Below are 18,803 nucleotides of genomic sequence, written 5' to 3' on the forward strand. Positions count from 1 at the left end.
CTCTCACGCCCTGACCTGAGAGAGCCTTTTTTATGTCTCTATTTAGGTTTGGTCAGGGTGTGATTTAGGTGGGCATTCTATTTCCTTTTTTCCATGCTTTGTATTTCTTTGTTTTGGCCTGGTATGGCTCTCAATCAGGGACAGCTGTACATCGTTGTCGCTGATTGGGAGTCATACTTAGGCAGCCTGTTTTCCTTTGGGGTTTGTGGGTAGTTATTTTCTGTTTTATGAGTATACCTGACAGAACTGTTTGGCTGTCGTTTGTTTTTTCCCGTTGTTTAAGTGTTCTCTTAATATAATAAAGAAGATGAGCACGATACACGCTGTGCCTTGGTCTACTCCTTCAGACGGCCGTTACTGTATCATTTTACTTCTTGTTATGTTTTGAGCTGTGTTATGGTTGTTCCATCAGGGTCAGTATTCATGAAGTGTCTCAGTGTAGGAGTGTTGATCTACATAGTTATGAGATGATTAACCAGGGTAAAAAAGACATACAAACAAACATTTGAATCTCTGCTCAGTGTGCATGTGTGAATGAAACAGTGGATTTATCTGAGGGCCCTTCAGGACTAGACTGATAGGGAGTAGAGTTGACATCTATACTGTGTAGGATATGTGTTTTAACTTTTCTACATCCATAACAACCAGCTCTCTAGACTTTGATACAGACTCCATGGGCTTATTTGCCTTCCCTACGTGTGTGTGTGTGTGTGTGTGTGTGTGTGTGTGTGAGAGAGAGAGAGAGTCACTTGCTGTTTGGTCTCACAGTTTGGGGATAGGAGTTATCATTGAACCTGGTGGTCAGTCTTTAGGCTGCTGTGCAGCTTGACGGACCGTAGAGGTTTGAACATTTATCCTTCCATATTTGGGGTTCTGATAATAAAACAGCTTCAGAACAATCAGTGTATAAATATGTGTTTGCAGTACTACACATCTGTTCAATAAGTGATTGATTGTTGTTGTTTCTAATGGAGATGATAATGATGATGACTATTTTATACATTAAGAATGTATTTTTGTATCATACTTCATGTCAGATTAAATAGACAGACGTAGACAGACATGCAACACGTCACACACATTACATACATAGTGCAATAGACTTCCAGACAGACAGTATTCACATAGACAACCATATAGCACAATACAACACAACACAATATGAGCCTGGTTCATTTTCAGTAATGAGGCCCGGTACCCCATTTACAGTTTCTACTTCAATGTATCAGGTGCAGTTACTCACCAGCTATAGAGTGAGTTGTTGTTTATGTTTCTAAGACTGCAGGGTGGGAGATGCAACAATGGCCTTGAGAACAGCAGTAAGTGTGTTGGTGGTCTTTCTCTGGTCTGTAGCAGGTATGGTCTCATTCTTATCTTTTAGTTGCTCTGTTTAATAATCTACAGACATTTCTAAAAGGATAATAATCATAATGTTATTCTGGTGTGTTCTGTTTGGAGTCTCCACTTCACTTTAAATAGTTATCTTTCACACCTCACTGAGTGACACTTATCTGTGGTTTCTATTCACACTCAGCATCTACGGCAACAAAGTACGGAAAAACTTTACTGTCAGTGTGAGTCAATAGACCTTGGCTTAATTCTGATACCATTGTGTTGTGTGACTGTGTTTCAGTGGTACTGGGTCAGAATGGCTGGAGTGTGACTTACACCACTCAGAGTATCTGTACCTTGAAAGGGTCAACAGTGGAGCTGTCCTGCTCTTACACATATCCCAGAGGTTATACAATCACAACAACCTTCTGGTTCACTAAAATGTATGCTGTGGAGAATTATGTGAGTCTGAGTGATGACTCAGACTACAAAGAACGTGTGACGTATCGTAAGGATGAAGTAAATGGACACACCCTGACAATCACAGACCTGAGAGAGAGTGACTCAGCTATGTACATGTTCAGATTTAAAGATCAGACTGGAGGATGGAGATATACTGGCAATCCTGGAGTCTCTGTGTCTGTCACAGGTACAGTAACATTCTATATACTGGTGATCCTGGAGTCACTCTGTCTGTAACAGGTACAGTAACATTCTATATACTGGTGATCCTGGAGTCTCTCTGTCTGTCACAGGTACAGTAATATTCTATATACTGGTGATCCTGGAGTCTCTCTGTCTGTAACAGGTACAGTAACATTCTATATACTGGTGATCCTGGAGTCTCTCTGTCTGTCACAGGTACAGTAACATTCTATATACTGGTGATCCTGGAGTCTCTCTGTCTGTAACAGGTACAGTAACATTCTATATACTGGTGATCCTGGAGTCTCTCTGTCTGTCACAGGTACAGTAACATTCTATATACTGGTGATCCTGGAGTCTCTCTGTCTGTAACAGGTACAGTAACATTCTATATACTGGGGATCCTGGAGTCACTCTGTCTGTAACAGGTACAGTAACATTCTATATACTGGTGATCCTGGAGTCTCTCTGTCTGTCACAGGTACAGTAACATTCTATATACTGGTGATCCTGGAGTCTCTCTGTCTGTCACAGGTACAGTAACATTCTATATACTGGTGATCCTGGAGTCACTCTGTCTGTAAAAGGTACAGTAACATTCTATATACTGGTGATCCTGGAGTCACTCTGTCTGTCACAGGTACAGTAACATTCTATATACTGGTGATCCTGGAGTCACTCTGTCTGTAAAAGGTACAGTAACATTCTATATACTGGTGATCCTGGAGTCACTCTGTCTGTCACAGGTACAGTTACATTCTATATACTGGTGATCCTGGAGTTACTCTGTCTGTAACAGGTACAGTAACATTCTATATACTGGTGATCCTGGAGTCACTCTGTCTGTCACAGGTACAGTAACATTCTATATAGTTAAACTGTTGAATTCCATTTAGTTCAGGAAAATTGTCTTAGTTTTTTATTTATGTCTGTATAACATAAGATTTCTTCCATCTTTGTATTAGAGTGATTAGTCAGTGATAAAGGGATTTACAGTGATATTGTTTTTTCTCCAGGTCTTCAGGTGAAGGTGACTGGTAGACATCAGGATAAGACACTGACCTGTAACACCACCTGTACTCTGACTGACAACCCCACCTATATCTGGTACAAGAACGGACACAAAGTAAAGGAGGACACTTCCAGCCTGTACTCAGACTACTTTAATGATGCAGACAGTTACTCCTGTGCTGTAAAAGGGCATGAGGATCTCCACTCTCCTGCAGTGTGTTAGTGTTGACTTTGTAAACAACATTTCATACAAAATTTCATACAAATGTTAATTAAGTGCTTTCAAATACAAAAATGTTCTCAAGTTGTGGGACAATCATTTGTATTTGCTGTGAATGTGACATCCACTTCTGCTTTAGTTCCTTATCTTTTCCCAAGCTGTGTTGAGTGGGCTTCAAGATTATATAATCAAATTCATGAAAATGCGGTCATTTAAGATTGTGGTAATCCTTAGGGTGTTTGGTTGAGCTTGCAGAGATTAACACAGAGACCAGGAGGTTTTAGTCAGCAAACACGACTTTACTAGGCCATAAAATACACATAAAGAAAATTACGTAGGTTTGGCTCAGCCCTTCTTCTCAGCTTTGGCTTTGTGTCGGTCTCTCCCAGTGCTTTTCCGCGGTGTGCCACAGTGCTCCTTTTTTTGTAGCCTCCATGGCTGGTTGGCACTTTCCCCTAATTACCTCCACTTGGGAGCCATCCGTGTCGGTGTGCCCAGCTCGGGTACTCCCAGCAGAGGGCGCCAACGTTGCGGCACGTACCTCCCCTCCATTACCCTCCCCCGGGGTAGACCTTCAGGGATACCACAAGATACATACAATTATATTCATGTCACTGGGAGAATTTACTTCTACCAGATGCCTTTCATGAAGACCTTTGCGCTACGTTTTGCACATAGAACACCCATTCAATTTTCAAAAAGTGAAGACTACAAACATTGAAAAACTACAAAGCTGAAGGGGTGGTCACTTCCTCGTTACATTTACAGCATATAATTATGGTTTACCAAACAGTTTAGCAGTAATTATTATTTTCCTACTTTATTAACAACATACGTGTATACTGGTAGGTATTGTAATTAAAGATTTATGCAAGGTGTTCTGTTGTCTTCTTGTATTTCAGGTAAGAACTGTTGGAGTGTGACTTTCACCCCTCAGAGTATCTGTGCCTTGAAGGGGTCAACAGTGGACATATCCTGCTCTTACACATATCCCAGTTATCATCAGATCAAAACAGCTTTCTGGTTTACTAAATGGTCCGGTATGGATGCTGAAGATCTGAGCTCGGTGCCAGGGTATGAGGGTCATATAGAGTACCTTGGGGATAAGAAGAGTGACTGTACCCTGAGAATCACAGACCTGAGATTGAATGACTCTGCTGGGTACAGGTTCAGATTGATAACATCCGGAGAAAAGTTTGCTGGCTCACCTGTCTCCCTGACTGTCACAAGTAATCTGTCACTCATCTCACATCTATTACTCTAATTACCTTCTTAAGGGCAGTCATACAGACACCGTGGTGGTATGTGACAGAAACCTAGTAATTAATATAAGAGGAAATATATAGGAGGATAATAATGATTTGTTTCCTTTTATTCTAGATGTTGTGTTGGAGATGGATCCTACATCTGTGTCAGAGAGGGAGAATGTCACACTGACATGTAGAACCAAATGTACACTGGACCCCATCAAAGCCTACAGCTGGTATAAGAATGGACAGCCTATACCAAACAGCAACACCTACTCTCCTGTCTATATCCTATTCTCAGTCAGCAGTGAGGATACAGGCAGATACTCCTGTGCTGTAGAAGGCCATGAGGATCTCCCCTCTGCTGAAGAGACTCTCAGTGTCAGATGTAAGTACATGGGGTTTAAATCTTTAGTTTGGTATATTAATATTGTAGTGACAGATATTAGCTCCACATGATACTTTAATAGATCATCTTCAGTAAGAGGGTGAATCTAAAAGTCATTTTGTGGAAAAGTACCTCATTTTTACTATTTTTAAATCCACTGTATTTTACACCAGATGGTCCAAGGAACACCTCAGTGTCAGTCAGTCCCTCTGGTGAAATAGTGGAGGGCAGTTCAGTGACTCTGACCTGCAGCAGTGATGCCAACCCACCTGTGGACAAATACACGTGGTACAAGAAGAACGTAACCTCACCAAAAGCATCAGGACAGAGTTACAGCATCACTAACATCATCTCTGAGGACAGAGGAGAATACTATTGCGAAGCTAGCAACATTAAAGGGACAGAGACTTCCATCCCTGTCCATATTAATGTCATGTGTAAGTATGTCATGTTCTGTCTATTTCTGGTGCTCTGTGATATGTCTGTTTTAACAGATACGCACAATAAACACATGTACACATGGGTTTTGTGTTGTAGATATGTGGTAGTAGAGTAGGGGTCTAAGGTCATATACTTAATGTGTTGTGCAATCTGTAGTGAATGTATTGTAATGTTTTTAAAAATGGAATAACTGCCTTAATTTTACTGCCTTAATTTTGCTAATGGGTATCCATAATAAATACAACTACAAACAGATATATGTTCTAACCTCTTAACACTTAAACCCATGATACTGCAGCAGTGTTTCCCTGGGTTCCTGTGGTGGTGGTGGGGGCTGTCCTGACTGTTGGAGCTCTTCTACTCACCATCTACTGCTATGTGAAGAGGTGAGGATTTTCTAGCCAGGGTTAAATATAAAATGTATATAAACCTCCACTAGAGGTCAGTAGAAAACTCACTCTGTTCCTCTGTACAGGAGATCCACAGGAGGAAGTGATGCCACAACAGACACACAGGTGATTATATCAGTTACACCTCCACCTCCACATCTGGTGACATTAATCTACTATATCACGATAGTCTTTTTCACACTATTTTCACTATTACCATGTTCTCTCTCTCTCTCTATTTCCCTCTCTCTGCACAGAGTGTCCATCAGGACCCTAACAGTGACACGTACACAGGTCTGAACATGAAGACCTGGTCACCTGACTACGACACTCTGGAAGTAAGTCTCTTATTATGTGTTTGTGTTTTATACAGTATTTGAATGTGTTTAGAGAAAATGATAGAGAGTGGTGTCACAAAGTGCTCATGCATTTCTCTCTCTCCTCCATCCCTCCCTCCCTCTCACACTCTCTCTTTGCCTCTCTCTCACTCTCTCGTTCTCTCCACAGAGTGTCCATCCTGACCCTAACAGTGACATGTGCACAGCTATGAAGAAGAAGACCAGGTCACCAGAGTGACACCCTGGCAGTAGGTGTGTGTGTGTGTGTGTGTGTGTGTGTGTGTGTGTGTGTGTGTGTGTGTGTGTGTGTGTGTGTGTGTGTGTGTGTGTGTGTGTGTGTGTGTGTGTGTGTGTGTGTGTGTGTGTGTGTGTGTGTGTGTGTGTGTGTGTGTGTGTGTGTGTGTGTGTGTGTCCATAAACACTTCATGAAGTGGTGTGTAAAGTGCTCATTCAATGTGTCTTCTTTCAGAATGTGAGGGACTCCCCCAGTGACAGAGCCCCTCAGATTATGAGAAATGAAGAGAACCACCACAGATTCGGGACTGAAGAGAACCACCACAGATTCGGGACTGAAGAGAACCACCACAGAACCTGGACTGAAGAGAACCACCACAGAACCTGGACTGAAGAGAACCAACACAGAACCTGGACTGTGGAGAACCATAACAGAACCTGGTCCGAAGAGAAGAGAACCACCAATGTTTTTTCCTTGTAATGTTAATTGTATATATTGAAGATAAATAGGATGGATTATACTTTTACTCTTTTACAATGGGACATTTCCCGCCAAAAGAATGACATAATGTACTTTTCTCAGCAACTAATATGGATAATATTGAAAACAGCTTTTAATATTTTTCGCTCTCTGACTTTGTTGCTCCTGATGTGTTAATTGATGTACTTTGTAGTGCTGTCAGTCATTATTGTGCCATGGCATTTATGAAAAGGAATTTCATAATCACGCTTGTTTGATGATGAAATTATTCATGATTATGTACTTCCGAAACAGTGTGATTCAGTGTAAATTATGCATTTTGTTGTAAACGAGCTCAAAGTTTAAGACAATAAATACAAAAAAAATGTTGCGTGAAATATTACAGCCTAGTCTGTCATTCTTTATTATCTGTTAACTTGAAAATCTTAAAAAGCTGAATTTATAGACGTTTGTATTTTTTAATTTTATTTCACCTTTATTTAACCAGGTAGGCTAGTTGAGAACAAGTTCTCATTTGCAACTGCGACCTGGCCAAGATAAAGCAAAGCAGTTCGACACATACAACAACAGAGTTACACATACAATCAATAATACAGTAGAAAAATCTGTATACAGCATGTGCAAATGAGGTAGGATAAGAGAGGTAAGGCAATAAAAAGGCCGTGGTGGCAAAGGAATTACAATATAGCAATTACATAAAGCTATGTACAGGTGCAGTGATCTGAGAGCTGCTCTGACAGCTGGTGCTTAAAACCTGTTAGGGCTAGGGGGCAGCATTGACACGGCTGGATAAAAAACATACCCGATTTAATCTGGTTACCACTCCTACTCAGTAACTAGAATATGCATATACTTATTACATATGGATAGAAAACACCCTAAATTTTCTAAAACTGTTTGAATGGTGTCTGTGAGTATAACAGAACTCAAATGGCAGGTCAAAACCTGAGAGATTCCTTTACAGGAAGTGGCCTGTCTGACCATTTCTGGAACTTCTTTGCCATCTCTATCATTTACTAAGGATCTCTGCTCTAACGTGACACTTCCCACGTCGTCCATAGGCTCTCATAGCCCGGGAAAAAAGAGAATGTCGTCATTCCAGCCCCAGGCTGAAACACATTATCGCCTTTCTCAAGTGGCCCATCAAGAGACACTAGCTTATGCGCGTGACCCCGACCGCCCCCGCCTTTGGGATTTTTTCCTCTGTTTGCCGAAAAGGAGATTCCCTGTCGGAATTTTACCGCTTTTCTACGAGAAAAATGACGTAAAAATTGATTTTAAACAGCGGTTGACATGCTTCGACATACGGCAATTGAATACTTTGAATTTTATTGTCAGGAATTGCGCCAAGCGCGCGACACTTCTTTACTATTTCGGATAGTGTCTGGAACGCACGAACAAAACGCCGCTATTCGGATATAACGATGGATTATTTTGGACCAAACCAACATTTGTTATTGAAGTAGACGTCCTGGGTGTGCATTCTGACGAAGACAACAAAAGGTAATGACATTTTTATAATAGTAAATATGATTATGGTGAGTGCTAAACTTGCCGGGTGTCTAAATAGCGAGCCCGTGATGCCTGGGCTATATACTTAGAATATTGCAAAATGTGCTTTCACCAAAAAGCTATTTTAAAATCGGACATATCGAGTGCATAGAGGAGGTCTGTATCTATAATTCTTAAAATAATTGTTATGCTTTTTGTGAACGTTTATCGTGAGTAATTTAGTAAAATGTTAGCGAATTCCCCGTAAGTTTGCGGGGGGTATGCTAGTTCTGAACGTCACATGCTAATGTAAAAAGCTGGTTTTTGATATAAATATGAACTTGATTGAACAAAACATGCATGTATTGTATAACATAATGTCCTAGGGTTGTCATCTGATGAAGATCATCAAAGGTGAGTGCTGCATTTAGCTGTCTTCTGGGTTTTGGTGACATTATATGCTGGCTTGAAAAATGGGTGTCTGATTATTTCTGGCTTGGTACTCTGCTGACATAATCTAATGTTTTGCTTTCGTTGTAAAGCCTTTTTGAAATCGGACAGTGTGGTTAGATTAACGAGAGTCTTATCTTTAAATGGCTGTAAAATAGTCATATGTTTGAGAAATTGAAGTAATAGGATTTTGAAGATTTTGAAAATCGCGCCACAGGCTGGCAGTGGATGTTACGTAGGTGGGACGAATTCGTCCCGCCGGTCACATAGAGGTTAATCTAACCACACTGTCCGATTTCAAAAAGGCTTTACAACGAAAGCAAAACATTAGATTATGTCAGCAGAGTACCAAGCCAGAAATAATCAGACACCCATTTTTCAAGCTAGCATATAATGTCACAAAAACCCAGAAGACAGCTAAATGCAGCACTAACCTTTTATGATCTTCATCAGATGACACACCTAGGACATTATGTTATACAATACATGCATGTTTTGTTCAATCAAGTTCATATTTATATCAAAAAACAACTTTTTACATTAGCATGTGACGTTCAGAACTAGCATACTTCCGCAAACTTCCGGCGAATTTACTAACAATTTACTAAATTACTCACGATAAACGTTCACAAAAAGCATAACAATTATTTTAAGAATTATAGATACATTACTCCTCTATGCACTCGATATGTCCGATTTTAAAATAGCTTTTCGGTGAAAGCACATTTTGCAATATTCTAAGTACATAGCCCGGCATCACAGGGATAGCTATTTAGACACCCAGCAGGTTTAGCACTCACCAATATCAGATTTACTATAAGAAAAATGGTCTTACCTTTCCTGTTCTTCGTCAGAATGCACTCCCAGGACTTCTACTTCAATAACAAATGTAGGTTTTATCCAAAATAATCCATAGTTATGTTCCAACAGCGACGTTTTGTTCGTGCGTCCCAGACACTATCCCAATGGTAAATAACGGTCGTGCGCACGGCGCATTTCGTGACAAAAGATTTCTAAATATTTCATTACCGTACTTCGAAGCATGTCAACCGCTGTTTAAAATCAATTTTTATGCCATTTTTCTCGTAAAAAAGCGATAATATTCCGACCGGGATCTGCAATTAGATAAACAGCCGAAGGAAAATATATCACTGGGTCGAATCGGGCACGCGCCTAATTCCATTGTCCTCTGATGGGCCACTTGGAAAAGGCGATAATGTGTTTCAGCCTGAGGCTGCCTCGTCATCGTTCAGGTTTTTCCCGGGCTCTGAGAGCCTATTGGAGCCGTGGGAAATGTCACGTTACAGCTAAGATCCTGACTCTTCAATAAACAGAAGCAAGAACAACAACACCTTGTCAGACAGGCCACTTCCTGCATGAAACCTTCACAGATTTTTGCCTGCCAAATGAGTTCTGTTATACTCACAGACACCATTCAAACAGTTTTAGAAACTTTAGGATGTTTTCTATCCATATGTAATAAGTATATGCATATTCTAGTTACTGGGTAGGAGTGGTAACCAGATTAAATCGGGTACGTTTTTTATCCGGACGTGAAAATACTGCCCCCTATCCCAAACAGGTTTAAGCTAGTGAGGGAGGTAAGAGTCTCCAGCTTCAGAGATTTTTGCAGTTTGTTCCAGTCATTGGCAGCAGAGACCTGAAGGAGAGGCGGCCAAAGGAAGAATTGGCTTTGGGGGTGACCAGTGAGGTATACCTGCTGGAGCGCGTGCTACGGGTGGGTGCTGCTATGGTGACCAGTGAGCTGGGATAAGGTGGGGCTTTACCTAGCAGAGACTTGTCGATGACCTGGAGCCAATGGGTTTGGCGACGAGTATGAAGCGAGGGCCAGCCATCGAGATCATACAGGTCGCAGTGGTGGGTAGTATATGGGGCTTTGGTAACAAAAGGGATGTCACTGTGATAGACTGCATCCAATTTGTTGAATAGAGTGTTGAAGGCTATTTTGTAAATGACATCGCCTATGTCGAGGATCGGTAGGATGGTCAGTTTTATGAGGGTATGTTTTTTTTGCGAAATAGGAAGCCGATTCTAGATTTAATTTTGGATTGGAGATATTTCCCTCATTAAAATGCAAATCAATTTATAACATTTCTGACATGGGTTTTTCTGGATATTTTTGTTGTTATTCTGTCTCTCACTCTTCAAATAAACCTACCATTAAAATTATAGACTGATCCTTTCTTTGTCAGTGGGCAAACGTACAAAATCAGCAGGGGATCAAATACTTTTTTCCCCCACTGTAGGTATTTGTAGTTGTCCACATATGCTAAGTCAGAACCGCCCAGAGTAGTGATGCTGGACGGGCGGGCAGGTGCAGGCAGCGATCGGTTGAAGAGCATGCATTTAGTGTTACTTGCATTTAAGAGCAGTTGGAGGCCACGGAAGGAGAGTTGTATGGCACTGAAGCTCACCTGGAGGTTAGTTAACACAGTGTCCAACGAAGGGCCAGAGGTATACAGAATGGTGTCGTCTGCGTAGAGGTGGATCAAGGAATCACCGGCGAGAGCGACATCATTGATGTATACAGAGAAGAGTTGGCCTGAGAATTGAACCCTGTGGCACCCCCATAGAGACTGCCAGAGGTCCGGACAGCAGGCCCTCCGATTTGACATACTGAACTCTATCGGAGAAGTAGTTGGTGAACCAAGCGAGGCAATAATTTGAGAAACCAAGGCTGTTGAGTCTGCCAATAAGAATGTTGTGATTGACAGAGTCGAAAGCCTTAGCCAGGTCGATGAATACGCCTGCACAGTAATGTCTCTTATCGATGGTGGTTATGATATCGTTTAGGACCTTGAGCGTGGGTGATGTGCACCCAAGACCAGCTCTGAAACCAGATTGCATAGAGGAGAAGGTACGGTGAGATTCGAAATGGTCGGTAATCTGTTTGTTAACTTGGCTTTCAAAGACCTTAGAAAGTCAGGGTAGAATAGATATATTCTGAAAATAAATGTTCAACTACTAACTAAGGCTGGTATTTTGCTCGGACCCTTATGTGATCCTAGCATAAATCCTAATTGGATGTTCCGTTGTGCATGTGCGTTTATGCTTACACAAGCGCACATGTCAAGGGAAGGAAACCAAGTATCCTGGCAGATTACAACTTGTTCAGAATGGGTCTGACGTAGTCAGGTAATTTTCAGGTTAATGCCTGGGGGTCAGTCAGAATTGGTGTCGAGGGAGTCTGTAGTAGTTTTACTACCAGTCACTGTCTTCCACTATTGTAGTGGCGGTAGGTATGAAGAAGTCTACTTCGTAGCTATGTTATTCATGGAGGAGCTAACCTCACGACGGAAGTACTCTAAGTATTGGACCAGTCGTACGCGGTGTGATCATGGTTCATGACTTCTAATAACTTTTCTCCTGAACAGAGGGTTCTATTTATTAGTGGTATGTGTGTTAACCATTGGAAGAGTGCAGTACATTGCCAGACAAGACCACCTTGTTGACCTGATAGCCAGCGAGGTGAGACAAGTAGTCTCACCAACAGCATACATGGTGGGGGGGGTGCTAATTTTGGAAGTGGGCTGCTCATTTGATGGCTACATGGAGCAGGCCTTTACAGAGAAACTGATTTAATACCAGCCCCTCGTGGTGCTTGGACAGCCTGGGTGGAGGTGCAAGCTGGTGGAGCTGATATTTCTCTGTCTCGGCCACTGACACAGGCTTGCAGTGGTTGGTCCAGATTGAGGGCCTGACAAAAACTAGGGCAAAGAAACTGGCTAGATACTGCTCTGTTTCAGCTGTCGTGGGCAGCCTATGTGTTTGGAGAAGGAGGTGCTTTTTTGCAATGTAGACAAGGACTTTTGAAATGTTCAATTTTATTGATGGATTCAAATAAAGTATTTAAAATGTGTGTGACACAGTGGATTTATCTGAGGGCCCTTCAGGACCAGACTGATAGGGAGTAGAGTTGACATCTATACTGTGTAGGATGTGTGTTTTAACTTTTCTACATCCATAACAACCAGCTCTCTAGACTTTGATACAGACTCCATGGGCTTATTTGCCTTCCCTACGTGTGTGTGTGTGTGTGTGTGTGTGTGTGTGTGTGTGTGTGTGTGTGTGTGTGTGTGTGTGTGTGTGTGTGTGTGTGTGTGTGTGTGTGTGTGTGTGTGTGTGTGTGTGTGTGTGACAGTGGATTTATCTGAGTGCCTTTCAGGATCAGACTGATAGGGAGTAGGGTTGACATCTATACTGTGTAGGATGCGATTGTGTGTGTTGTTGTGGAAATTCTAATCAAGTGTGGGAGACTTTGTTGTTTCTTCAAACAATTGTTAGGTTCTTATTTTTCAGAGTGAATAACTCACGGACACTAGAGAAGCTTTAACAACGTTTTTTTCTGCCCAAAGGTTCTGTACAGCTGTATTCAGACAACCCAACATTTTTCACATCACAGTTATATACATCCCACTTAAGACACTCCTCCTCTCCAATCCTTACATCTTATGGTTCTACAGGAAGAAGGTAACAGGATACTAAACCCTTATTACTCCCTTCAGGGGATCTGACCTCACCTCCTGACCTCAACCCCTCCTTCACCTAATCCACAGATGTCCATCTGTCTCCCCTATAGCAATCCTCTGATCTCCACCCGTCCAGCCAGCACATTCCACAGCCACTCTGTCTTTCCACAGATCTAACTCCTTAACCTCTCTAGGATAGGTGGCACCAAATCGTCCCACCTACGTAACAGCCTGTGTAATCCTGTGGCGCGTTATTCAAAAACCTTAGAAATGCAAAAACTTCAATTTTTCAAACATATGACTATTTTACACCATTTTAAAGACAAGACTCTCGTTAATCTAACCACACTGTCCGATTTCAAAAAGGCTTTACAATGAAAGCAAAACATTAGATTATGTCAGCAGAGTACCCAGCCAGAAATAATCAGACACCCATTTTTCAAGCTAGCATATAATGTCACATAAACCCAAACCACAGCTAAATGAAGCACTAACCTTTGATGATCTTCATCAGATGACAACCCTAGGACATTATATTATACAATACATGCATGTTTTGTTCAATCAAGTTCATATTTATTTCAAAAACCAGCTTTTTTTAACAATTATTTTAAGAATTATAGATACAGAACTCCTTTATGCACTCGCTATGTCCGATTTTAAAATAGCTTTTCGGTGAAAGCACATTTTGCAATATTCTAAGTAGATAGCCCGGCATCACAGGGCTAGCTATTTAGACACCCACCAAGTTTAGCCCTCACCAAAGTCAGATTTACTATAAGAAAAATGATATCACCTTTGCTGTTCTTTGTCAGAATGCACTCCCAGGACTTCTACTTCAATAACAAATGTTGGTTTGGTTCAAAATAATCCATAGTTATGTTCAAATATCCTCTGTTTTGTTCGTGCGTTCAAGACACTATCCGAAGTGTAAAGAAGGGTGATGCGCACGACGCATTTCATGACAAAAAAAATCTAAATATTCCATTACCGTACTTCGAAGCATGTCAACCGCTGTTTAAAATCAATTTTTATGCCATTTTTCTCGTAAAAAAGCAATAATATTCCGACCGGGAATCTGTGTTTTAGTACAAAGAGAGAGAGAAAATAAAAACATGGGGTCGCCTTGTGCACGCGCCTCAATCTCATAGTACTCTGACCGACTATCCAAACGCGCTAATGTTTTTCAGCCAGGGGCTGCCTCGACATCATTCAGCTTTTTCCCGGGTTCTGAGAGCCTATGGGAGCCGTAGGAAGTGTCACGTTACAGCAAAGATCCTAAGTTTTCAATAAAAAGAGTCAAGAAGCTCAAGGAATGGTCAGAGAGGGCACTTCCTGTACAGAATCTTCTCAGGTTGTTGCCTGCCATATGAGTTCTGTTATACTCACAGACACCATTCAAACAGTTTTAGAAACTTTAGGGTGTTTTCTATCCAAAGCCAATAATTATATGCATATTCTAGTTTCTGGGCAGTAGTAATAACCAGATTAAATCGGGTACGTTTTTTATCCGGCCGTGTAAATACTGCCTCCTAGCCCTAACAGGTTAACAGACACATCAATTGTATAGGTTAAGAGCCCAACGAACAAGGTGTCAGTTTATGGGTGTCAGTTTATATAAGAAAAGTACAGCCTCCCTTTGGGTGGTGTGACAAACAGAACAACAGCAATGAGGAAGTACTGGTTGGTGACCTTAACCTCTTGGGGCTAGGTGGGACGCTAGCGTGCCACCCGTGGTGCACTCCATCAACAGCAGGTGCATTTCAAGAGAGGCAAATTTGAATCCAAATAAATGTCAAAATTCAAATTTTTCAAAAATACAACTATGTTACACCATTTGAAAGATAAACATCTCCTTAATCTAACCACGTTTTACGATTTCAAAAAGGTTTTACGGCGAAAGCATAAATTTAGAGTATGTTAGGACAGTACATTTACAAGAGTTGTGTGTAATGTTTTGTCAAGTCAAAGACAGGGTCACCAAAACCATAAAACCAGCTAAAATGATGCACTAACCTTTTACAATCTCCATCAGATGACACTCCTAGGACATTATGTTAGACAATGCATGCATTTTTAGTTCTATCAAGTTCATATTTATATCCAAAAACAGCGTTTTACTATGGCATTGATGTTGAGGAAATCGTTTCCCTCCAATAACCGGCAGTCAAGTCAGCGTAACAAATTAAATAATTAAAATTAGAAAACATTGGTAAAATATTATATTGTCATTTAAAGAATTATAGATTTACATCTCTTGAACGCAATCAACTTGCCAGATTTAAAAATAACCTTACTGGGAAATCACACTTTGCAATAATCTGAGCACTGCGCCCAGAAAAATACGCGTTGCGATACAGACTAGACGTCATGTTGGGGAGATCTAAAATCGAAAATACTATGTAAATAATCCATTACCTTTGATTCTCTTCATCAGATGTCACTTCCAGGTATCACAGGTCCATAACGAATGTAGTTTTGTTCAAAAAAGCTCATCATTTATGTCCAAAAATCTCCGTCTCGTTAGCACATGATGTAAGCCAGCCGGACTTCTCGTCATGAACGAGGGGAAAAAATATATTTCCGTTCGTTCAAACATGTCAAACGTTGTATAGCATAAATCATTAGGGCCTTTTTTAACCAGAACATGAATAATATTCAAGGTGGACGAATGCATACTCTTTTATAACGTATTGGAACGAGGGTACCCAACATGAACTTGCGCGCCAGGTGTCTAATGGGCCATCATCGTTCCATGGCTCTTGTTCGGTCAGATCTCCCTCCAGAAGACTCAAAACACTTTGTAAAGGCTGGTGACATCTAGTGGAAGCAATAGGAAGTGCCAAAATATTCCTAAACCCCTGTGTTTTTCAATGGGATAGGTTTAAAGTCAATACAACACATCAGGTATCCACTTCCTGTCAGAAAATGTCTCAGGGTTTTGCCTGCCAAATGAGTTCTGTTATACTCACAGACACCATTCAAACAGTTTTGGAAACTTTAGAGTGTTTTCTATCCATATATAATAAGTATATGCATATTCTAGTTACTGGGTAGGATTAGTAACCAGATTAAATCGGGTACATTTTTTTTATCCAGACGTGCAAATGCTGCCCCCTAGACCCAACAGGTTAAAGGACTATGGAACTGAGAAACTGTCGTTGGCCTGTGCTGAGGTCTTGTTGAGAAATATTGCGCCATTTCTCAATGCTCATTGTCTCTACACTGTTCTAAAAGAAACCGAAACCATATGTCCTGCTTGTCTCGTACAGCTTAATTCAGTCTACTGCTAAATATGGAATAACAGCACTTTGTCTGTAAGTCCAAAACCAAAGGTCAGTCACATAGACAAAGGGGATGTGTTCTAGCAGAGGGAGCAAGTCTCATTAGTACATCATATGACTTTAGTTAAATGCATAGATACACTAAATAAACATTATTACAGCATTTTTGGACGCAATACAGTGCATGTGTGAGCCTGTGTGTGTGTGTGTGAGCCTGTGTGTGTGTGTGTGTGTGTGTGTGTGTGTGTGTGTGTGTGTGTGTGTGTGTGTGTGTGTGTGTGTGTGTGTGTCTGTCTGTCTGTCTGTCTGTCTGTCTGTCTGTCTGTCTGTCTGTCTGTCTGTCTGTCTGTCTGTCTGTCTGTCTGTCTGTCTGTCTGTCTGTCTGTCTGTCTGTCTGTCTGTCTGTCTGTCTGTCTGTCTGTCTGTCTGTGTCACATGCTGTTTAGACTCACAGCTTGGGGATAGGAGTTATCATTGAACCTGGTGGTCAGTCTTTAGGCTGCTGTACAGCTTGATGGACCGTAGAGGATTGAACATTTATGCTCCTATATTTGGGGTTCTGAGAATAAAACAGCTTCAGAACAATCAATGTAGAAATATGTGTTTACAGTTCTACAGATCTGTTCAATAAGTGACTGTTGTTGATGATTATTCTCATTGTGATGATGGTGATGATGATGATGACTTCATTTTATCTATTGGGAAATTGTCACGTCCTGACCAGCAGAGGGAGTAATTGTATTAGTTTTGGTCAGGGCGTGGCAGAGGTTTTTGTGTTTTGGTATGTGTGTCTACGTTCTGTCTAGCTATGGTTTTCTATGTATAGTTAATTGGGGTGGGACTCCCAATTGAAGGCAGGTGTGTTGAGTTGCCTTTGATTGGGAGTCCTATATTAGTAGGGTGTGTTTGTCTGTGTGTTTGTGGGTAATTGTTTGTGAGCACTGCGTTTGTTAGCCTGCTACACTGTTGCCGTCGTGAGTAATGTTTATTGTTTTTTTCCCTGTGGATGCTTTTCTCGTGTTTTGATTAAAAAGATGAGTATCCACATTCCCACTGCGCCTTGGTCTTCTCTCCACTATGACAAATGTGACAGAATTACCCACCACAAAAGGACCAAGCAGCGGAGGAGGAGGGAGCCACAGGAGAACAGCGTTGATGGATGGACTTGGCAGAAGGAGCGAAGATTCTGGGAGGACAAGTTAAGGGAGCTAAGGGAACCCGAGAGGCAGCCCCAATAATTTTTTTTGGGGGGGGCACAAGGGCTGTTTGGCGGGGCGAGATTGGAGCCCCAGGCCAGCTCCCCGTACCCTTGTAGGGCAGAGACAGACTGGACAGGTCCCGTGCTTTGGGGTTGGGGCTGTGGTGAGGCCTGGGATTTTCAGGCCGGTAGGCACAGTACCAGCGCCCCGCATGTGCCAGGGCGAAGTAAGCATCGAGCCTGAAGGGGTGATGCCAACCCTGCGCTCAAGACCGCCAGTGCGCCTCTCTTTCCTGCTATACGCACTAGCATGGAGGTGCGTGTCTCCAGGCTGGCACGTCCAGTACCAGCCCCACGCATCAGGCGTCTAGTGCGTCAGCCCAGCCTCGCCAGTCAGGAGCTGCCAGAGCTGCCCGCCAGTCAAGAGTCGCCAGAGCTGCCCGCCAGTCAAGAGTCGCCAGAGCTGCCCGCCAGTCAAGAGTCGCCAGAGCTGCCCGCCAGTCAAGAGTCGCCAGAGCTGCCCGCCAGTCAAGAGTCGCCAGAGCTGCCCGCCAGTCAAGAGTCGCCAGAGCTGCCCGCCAGTCAGGAGCTGCCAGAGCTGCCCGCCAGTCAAGAGTCGCCAGAGCTGCCCGCCAGTCAAGAGTCGCCAGAGCTGCCCGCCAGTCAGGAGTCGCCAGAGCTGCCCGCCAGTCAGGAGTCGCCAGAGCTGCCCGCCAGTCAGGAGTCGCCAGAGCTGCCCGCCAGTCAGGAGTCGCCAGAGCTGCCCGCCAGTCAGGAGTCGCCAGAGCTGCCCGCCAGTCAGGAGTCGCCAGAGCAGCCCGCCAGTCAGGAGCCGCCAGAGCCGCCCGCCAGTCAGGAGCCGCCAGAGCGGCCAGTCAGGAGCCGCCAGAGCGGCCCGTCTGCCCTCCGGCCCAGCCCGAGTGGCCCTGCTGCCCTCCGGCCCAGCGCGAGGGGCCCGCCTGCCCGGCGCAGCTATCGGCGCCACCGAGGTGGGCGACGCCGAAGGTGGAGCGAGGTCCACGTCCCGCACCTGAGCCACCTCCAGGATAGGTGGGTTGGGGAGGGAGGGTGTAGCACAGTGCCGTCGTTGACGGCAGCCACCCTCCCTTCCCTCCCTTATTGTTTAGGGGGTATTGTTTATTGGTTTTGTTGGGGTATTGGGGA

At 42.8% G+C, this 18,803-nt stretch overlaps 1 long non-coding RNA gene across 1 annotated transcript; it reads left to right on the forward strand.

The window, feature by feature from the left end:
- Nucleotides 1–5,544: 5,544 nt before the first annotated feature.
- On the forward strand, nt 5,545–7,080 carry LOC106572572 (uncharacterized). The gene is made up of 5 exons (XR_014379514.1): nt 5,545–5,670; nt 5,760–5,799; nt 5,931–6,011; nt 6,181–6,263; nt 6,481–7,080. It is a non-coding gene; the product is annotated as an uncharacterized LOC106572572 (long non-coding RNA).
- The last annotated feature ends 11,723 nt before the right edge of the window (nt 7,081–18,803 follow it).

The sequence above is a fragment of the Salmo salar genome, chromosome 12, assembly GCF_965601325.2.
Source record: "Salmo salar chromosome 12, fSalSal1, whole genome shotgun sequence".
Lineage (NCBI taxonomy): Eukaryota > Metazoa > Chordata > Actinopteri > Salmoniformes > Salmonidae > Salmo > Salmo salar.